This window comes from Lepidothrix coronata, unplaced genomic scaffold, assembly GCF_001604755.1.
Source record: "Lepidothrix coronata isolate B3197 unplaced genomic scaffold, Lepidothrix_coronata-1.0 Scaffold62, whole genome shotgun sequence".
Taxonomy (NCBI): Eukaryota; Metazoa; Chordata; class Aves; order Passeriformes; family Pipridae; genus Lepidothrix; species Lepidothrix coronata.
Genome location: NW_016690242.1, coordinates 2,171,702 through 2,178,998, shown reverse-complemented (window position 1 = coordinate 2,178,998; position 7,297 = coordinate 2,171,702). Strand labels below are relative to the sequence as shown.

The 7,297-nt window shown below is 42.7% G+C and overlaps 1 pseudogene; it reads left to right on the top strand.

The window, feature by feature from the left end:
* The first annotated feature begins 1,475 nt into the window (after nucleotides 1-1,475).
* On the top strand, nucleotides 1,476-4,352 carry LOC108498667 (annotated as a pseudogene).
* Nucleotides 4,353-7,297: the final 2,945 nt, after the last annotated feature.

The following is a 7,297-nucleotide window of genomic DNA, read 5'->3' as shown; positions in this document are numbered from 1 at the left end:
CAAAAGCTTACCTGGGAGAGAACTAAATTGTGTTGGACATCTTTCATATGTTTTCCTTAGAGCTACACTTTCCTCTTTAACTTCATCTTGCTAAATTTTTGTATGCTGATTAATCAAATCATATTAAATTCAAAACCTGGCTTTCAAGCGCTTTTGAGGTCCTTTGAGTCTGTCGTGCTTAGTCCCATCCACAAGTTATATTTAAAAGCACAGAAAATTCCAAATACATCCAAATATTCTGGATCACTATTCTAAACAGCAGGTTAGGACAATGAGAAAATTGGATTCCATTTGAAATTCCTTTCAAGTCTGTCTGAAAATACAGCCAAATGAGGAAAGCTGTAGAGAAGCAACATAAATGAGAAAAAGTTTAGAACAGGCCTAAAAAAAACATTTTATCTTGGTGGGAAAAGGTACAAAGAAAGATGAAGTAAATCCTTTAGTATGTAGAAAATTTCTTCTAACAAAAGGAGCTGTGATCACTTCTTGTCCATCTCTAATAAGACAAGGAAAAGGAAAGACCCACTTGGGTCCTCTGAGAGGTCTGCAGGTTCCTTCTGTCGAGACACCTGGTAGTCCAGCTTTTTCCAGTTCTCTGACTCCCTAAGTTTCTCAGACACAGGTATTCAGCACTGGCCACAGAGCTCAGGGGGCCAAATTATGTAAGTAACATAATTTGGGTTTCAGCCCCTCAGGCATCCTTGCTGTCTGTCTGCACTGCTACCAGTACTCACACTAGCTAATTCAGCTAAGTTTGCACAACTTGAAGTCATAGCAGCATGTAACTTCACAAAAATACTACTGAGCTTCAGCATGCATCCCCATCTGACTGCCAGCATGAGAAGGGAAAACAGAGTGCCATTTGTCAATGATGCCTCTTTTGGAAACTGGGAAAAGAAAAGACTACTCAATAAATGTATTTGTTCCAGCTTCATCAATCATTCATATAATCTACTTAGAACTTCCAACACAAGAAATAAGGGTTGTGAAGTATAATTTTGTAACATTGCATAACGCAAAAGAATATGCATAACAATTTCGGCTGTAGATTTTGGAAGCCTGCAAATGCACATGTCCATACAAGTATGTGGTTTTACAACACCTTCCACTCATTCCACTGGCATGATCTGGCCCATGCTAATAAAGAGCTCAAGCAACCTCAGAAAACTGACTGGATCTGATCTGTCCATAGACTAAGCTGATGTATAACAGTGTGCTGCAGTTCCTTGGACCAGCTCGCCACACAATCAGCACAAGAGAAGAGGCCAGAACTGGAGGAAGGATGATACTGCTTCAAACCCTACTGAGATCAGAAGCTAGGGAATGTTAGCTTAAGAGCCAGTTTTGGGGAAGGAATGGTTGTCACATCAGCCCATACAATAAAATCACAGAATCACAGAATCAATTAGGTTGTAAAAGACCTCTGAGATAATCGAGTCCAACCTATGGCCTAACACCACCTTGTCAAATAGACAATGGCACCAAATGCCACATCCAGTCTTTTCTTAAACACCTGCAGAGACGGTGAATCCACCATCTATCTCCCTGAGCAGCCAATTCCAATTCTCAGTCACCCTTTCTGTGAAGAACTTTTTCCTAATGTCTAACCTAAACCTCCACTGGTGAAGCTTAAGACTGTGTCCTCTTGTCCTATTGCGGGTTTCCAGGGAGAAGAGACCAATCCCCACCTGGCTACAACCTCCTTTCAGGGAGTTGTAGAGAGTGATGAGGTCTCCCCTGAGCCTCCTCTTCTCCAGGCTAAACAACCCCAGCTCCCTCAGCCTCTCCTCACAGGACTTGAGCTCGAGTCCCTTCACCAGCCTCGTTGCTCTTCTCTGGACCTGCTCCAGCACCTCAACTTAGGGGCCCAGAACTGGACACAGTACTCCAGGTGTGGCCTCACCACTGTCGAGTACAGGGGAAGAATCACTTCCCTGGTCCTGCTGGCCACACTGTTCCTGATACAGGCCAGGACGCCACTGGCCTTTATGGCCACCTGGGCACACTGCTGGCTCATGTTCAGCTTCCTGTCAATCCCAGCTCCCAGGTTCCTTTCTGCCTGGCTGCTCTCCAGCCACTCTGTGCCCAGCCTGTAGCACTGCAGGGGGTTGTTGTGGCCAAAGTGCAGGACCTGGCACTTGGCCTTGTTGAACCTCATCCCGTTGGAATCGGCCCAACTCTCCAGCCTGTCCAGGTCCCTCTTCAGAGCTCTCCTGCCCTCCAGCAGATCAACATTCCCCCCCAGTGTGATGTCATCTGCAAATTTGCTCATGGTATACTCGATCCCCTCATCCAGTTCAACAATAAAGATATTAAATAAAACTGGGCCCAACACTGATCCCTGGGGGACACCACTAGTGACTGGCTGCCAACTACATGCAGCACCATTCACCACCACTCTCTGAGCCCAGCCATCTAACCAGTTCCTAACCCATTCCGTAATGGTGGATCAGACTTCAAAGGTAACCAGGAACTACCATTGGATTCCACTTCATGGCAACGAGAAAGAGCTGCTGACATCAGAAAAATTATTTCCTTTCTTTCACACAAAGATGTAAAGCAAAATGGAAAGTTTTTAATAGTGTTTCTTTTGCTTTCCACAGTGGAAGATTCAGCAGATCCCCTTACTGAAACTTCTATGACATTTTACCAAGAACTAAAGGGACAGGAAGACATGGTCTGCATTTGCATCGGTGCAGGTACATACCAGCGATGGAAAGATCATCTGCATGCTAGAGGTGTCAGTGAGGAAGCACTCTCAAAGGAATGTGTTTCTAATGTAACGCTGGGAATGGTAAATGGTACCATCACAAAACTAGCATCACATACACGGTCTTCTGAAAGACATCTGCCCTCTTTTGTCATTCTGCTGTTCTTCTCCCAAAGAAGAAAGCTCCATGGCAGCACTAGAAATACCTTGTGAAAATGAATGCAAAGGCACCGGAATACAGAATGATGAAGATAAATTTCAAAATTTCCTGAAAGAGTGGGAAGAAGAGTTTTATCAAGGTGGTAAAGTATCATAGTGGAATTTCTACTTTTCTTCTGAAAACTATACTTCAGAATTTATCAGAAGGGATGGTTATGAAAAGCTTGAAGGCCTAATTGTGTCTTCATCTAACAGTGTTAATGAACCACCTGTAAAAATTATCAACCTTTACCACCACCCAGGATGTGGTGGTACAACATTATCTATGCATATCTTTTGGAATTTCCGGAAGCAATTCTAATGTCCTGTTCTGAAAAACAAACCAATTGGAACACAGGTGACAACTTTACTCACCTTTGGAACAAATGATGACACAGGCTATTTACCAGTATTACTTCTTGTGGATGATTTTGAAGAGCAAGAAAATGTCAATGTTCTGCAGAAAAAAATTCAGACAGCTATAATAGAAAAATACCTTTGGTATGGAAAACATGTAGCGATCATTCTAAACTGTGTGAGATCTCAGAAGCCTGACAAAAGTTTGACAATCAATTCCTTGAACAGTGTTTCTATAAAACATGTGCTTTCTGAGAAAGAGCAAAGGGCCTTTGATCAGAAACTAGAAGATATTGAAAAGATATTCAAATCCTGACAGTTTCTATTCATTTATGATTATGAAGAAAAAGTTTGATCCACAGTATATAGAAAAAGTGGTAAAAAATACCTTGCATAACTTGGATACTGCCTCTAAACCAGCACAGCTTGTTTGCTATCTAACACTGTTAAACTCATATGCAAAAAAATCTACAATTTCAATATCACTATGTGAAGAATTCTTAGGAAAAAATTCTCAAGACATAGGCTTCAGTAAAGATAAATTAATAGAAAAGATGGGAATTTGTTCCAATATTCTAATATCTGATCAGGTACATGAACACATGAGATACAAAGGTCTTCGTATCATTCATCCATTTATAGCATCTCACTGCCTAATGGAATTGAAACTAACCTATGGCTTGATTAAAAGTGCAATTACATTAGTTATTGAAAGAAGATTAATTTTATAAGACTTCATTAAAGCCAGACAAACTTATTTGTGATATACAAACCCTGCTGCTTACTAGGCAGCGCAAGGAACATGAGTCAGACACATCGTTTTCCCCCTTAATTGAAGCCATTCATAAGGAAGAAAAGAGTGGTGATGTGGAATATGTGCTAGAACAAGCATCCTTTAGATTTGAGCAAAATGGTTACATTTGTCAGGCCTTAGCAAGATTCTACATTAAAGAAAGGAAATATGACTGCATTAAACTGGGCTGAAACAGCTAAAAAAAGAGCACCACACAATTTATACATATCAGATACACAAGGTCAAGTCTTTTGGTGGTTCTGTCTTGTCTGCAGTTCTGCCTACTCCTGCTGATGCTATAGTCCCATCCCTAGATATTCAAAGAGAAAGATTAGGTAGCTTTATTGCCGTACTCCCCTCTTTTGCCTGTGCAAAGAATGTGTCTATCAAAATGTAAGTAATTCAACGCCAAAGTGCGCGGCAAAAGCATGTCTTTTCTCTTTAGAGGCCATTGTGATTACAGATTGGGATAGTTTTGTCATCAGCACCTCAACAACTTCAGCTATCCATTTTGAGATTTGAGCATATCTCTGCAAGAGTATAAGATTTGAGTAAAACATATTATTTTTTTTTATTGTTGTTTCTTCATAATGGCTGTCTACTCAATAGGAAAAATCCACTTTTCATAAACTTGAGGTGGGTACCACATGTACACCACACGTGTTGTCTGGTAATGCCTGAACTGAAACCTCAGTTCTGTCATTCAGTCTCCATATGACATAAAAGAAGCGATGTTATGCCAATATTTCCATCTGTGAAATGGAATATATTCCTATGTACTTATAGTAAATATGTAAATATTAAGTAAATATGTAATAACTTAGTATTCGTGTGTTAAATTTTACTCGTGCTGTCTAGTCTTCCTCTTACCTCTGGCTGGTGCAAGAAGCAGTGTCTCTGATACTCTTCACACTTTTATTTCAGATCAAAATGGTGTGGTTCAAGGTTTTCGATAGAACAAATGTGCTTCTGTTTATTTCTGGGTTGTTAGGTTTTTTCTCACACAAATGTGTACAAGACTTAAAAGATTCAGGGCTGAAATGAACTAATGCATCTGTGGAATAAGAAAATAAGGCAGGATGAATTTTACCAAAAACGAGCGCTGGGTTTATCTCCTTGGCTGACGAGTCAGGCGATGAAGCAGTTTTGCACGGCAGCAGCAACAAAGATGATTCAAACACTTCAAACCTACGGGTGCTGTATGAGAGGTGAACCTGGGGGCTTCTGTTTCCAACAAGAACAACAAAAAGGCCAGAGATATTTAGCTCTCAGCCACAGCGGAATCCTGGACACAGCCCCGCGGCAGGGCGGGGGCCGCTGGCTCGGCGGGCACCGGGCGGCGCTGCTGCTCCGCGCCAGCGCCGGGGGCCGTGGGGAGAGGGCAGGGAGGGAGGGAGGCGCTTTGGCCATTGTGGTCGTTATAAAGAAATATCAATTAAAAGAATAATAGGTTTTACTCAGATCTTATACTCTTGCATAGATATGCTCGAAGTGGACAGCTGAAGCTGAAGAGGTGCTGGCGGCGAGACTGTCCTGGTTCTGTAATGAAAACGGCCTCTGGAAAGAAAAGACACGTTCTTGACACAGGCTTTGGTCACCATAGCAAGAGACCGCCCGTGCCCGCGTCGTGCCCACGTGAGAGGGATATGGAAAACCCCATGCCTACAGCCGCGGGGAAATTGCTCCAGAAAATGCACACAAGGCGCACGAGAGTAACCGTGAGCGAAATCCACCATCAGTGGGACAGGGCCTGTTGCTTCCCCACCGCATCGCAAACCCACGGGAGAATAACCAGCAATGGTGTGGTGAGAGGGCTGAGCGTGGACCTGTGTGAGGGTGTCACCTGTGCCAGAGCAGTGGGACGTGGACCTCTTCATCACTGCTGCCCTTTGGGCAGATGCTCAGCAGTAGGAGTGGAGACCAACAGGGCTGCAGCAAGTGACCTGGACTTTGTCTAAGCACAAACAACCATGTTGGGAAGCTTCAGAAGGGGCCCAATCCAGGTGTCAGTGTGGCAAGAGTTAATGCATCCTGAGCAAAAAAGACAGGAGGAGGGTGGCTGAGCTCAGCTGGAGGGACTTTGCCTTGCCCAAAGAGAATGAGGAGAGCCAGCACCAGGAGGATTTGCTCACTTTGGGTTGATTTCAGCTAGAAGAACAATGTACTCTCCAGTGGAGGGAGTGTTGGCAGTGACAAAGCCACACTGCTTATTTGAGGACTCTGCCGCAGAAAGCTTTTTCTGGTTTCCCTTTGCCTAAATCTTCACTTTATGTAACCTGTCACAAGACAACTTCTGACTTTCTCTTCATAGGCACTTGCTTGTTCCTGGCTGTTGCTTAAAAGCTCAGAATGAAAAATGCTCTCTTTCCTGCTCAGCAGCTGTGTTCCCTGAGAGGAGCTTAGGGCTCCATTGCTTCTTGTTGAGCCAAACTGTAGCACCAGCTTCAGTGCAGGTATGGTTGAGTTGGCAGAGGTCTGACTCTGCAGCAGATGGAAGACTGAAGGAGAAAGTTGCAATAGCAAATAATATAATAACAGTTATGAATTGAAAATTATGATAATAAGAAGAAGTGAGAAAGAAGGGAAGACAGGAGACCTGGTTTTGTGCTAAATTCCCACCTTCTTCAATGATAAATACAGTGTGTAAGTCTTGTAACTGAGAGAAACGAGAAAAGAACAGGTTTAGTTCAAGCAGTCAAGATGGATCCAGTTTATGCATATGATGGGATGTGTGTGCTTCAATGAAACAAAAACATAGGACAAGTTACAAAACATACCTCAGACATGAGTTACCACCTCATGATAGACTGACCATTGGACTGCACAGCAGAGGACTGTAAGAAACAAGAGCTGAGATCCTTGGTAAAAATCCTATTGGCCAATGTGTATAGGACATTTCAAGGTAGTGATAATCAGTGTGGCCATAGGGATCATTTGCGAATTCCATGTTAGTATACAGACCTGCTCTCCCAAAAGGCCAAGCAGAAGGCAAAGATAGAGCAGGGATGAGAGTCTTGCTGAAAGCAAAACCAAAATGGTGTTTTAAAGTCCTGCCTCGTTAAGCTGTTTGTAACTAGTCTTGCAAGTAGGGTTTTTATATTAGAACAAATCTTTATTGGTTAAATTTCTTCAGCCTGCAGTTGTCATGAAAAGGCCAGTAGCAAAAGAAACAAAATGAGCATAATAGCAAAGAGAAATCATCTTTTTTGAGAACAAGCTGAAATGTCAAAGGATTAGGG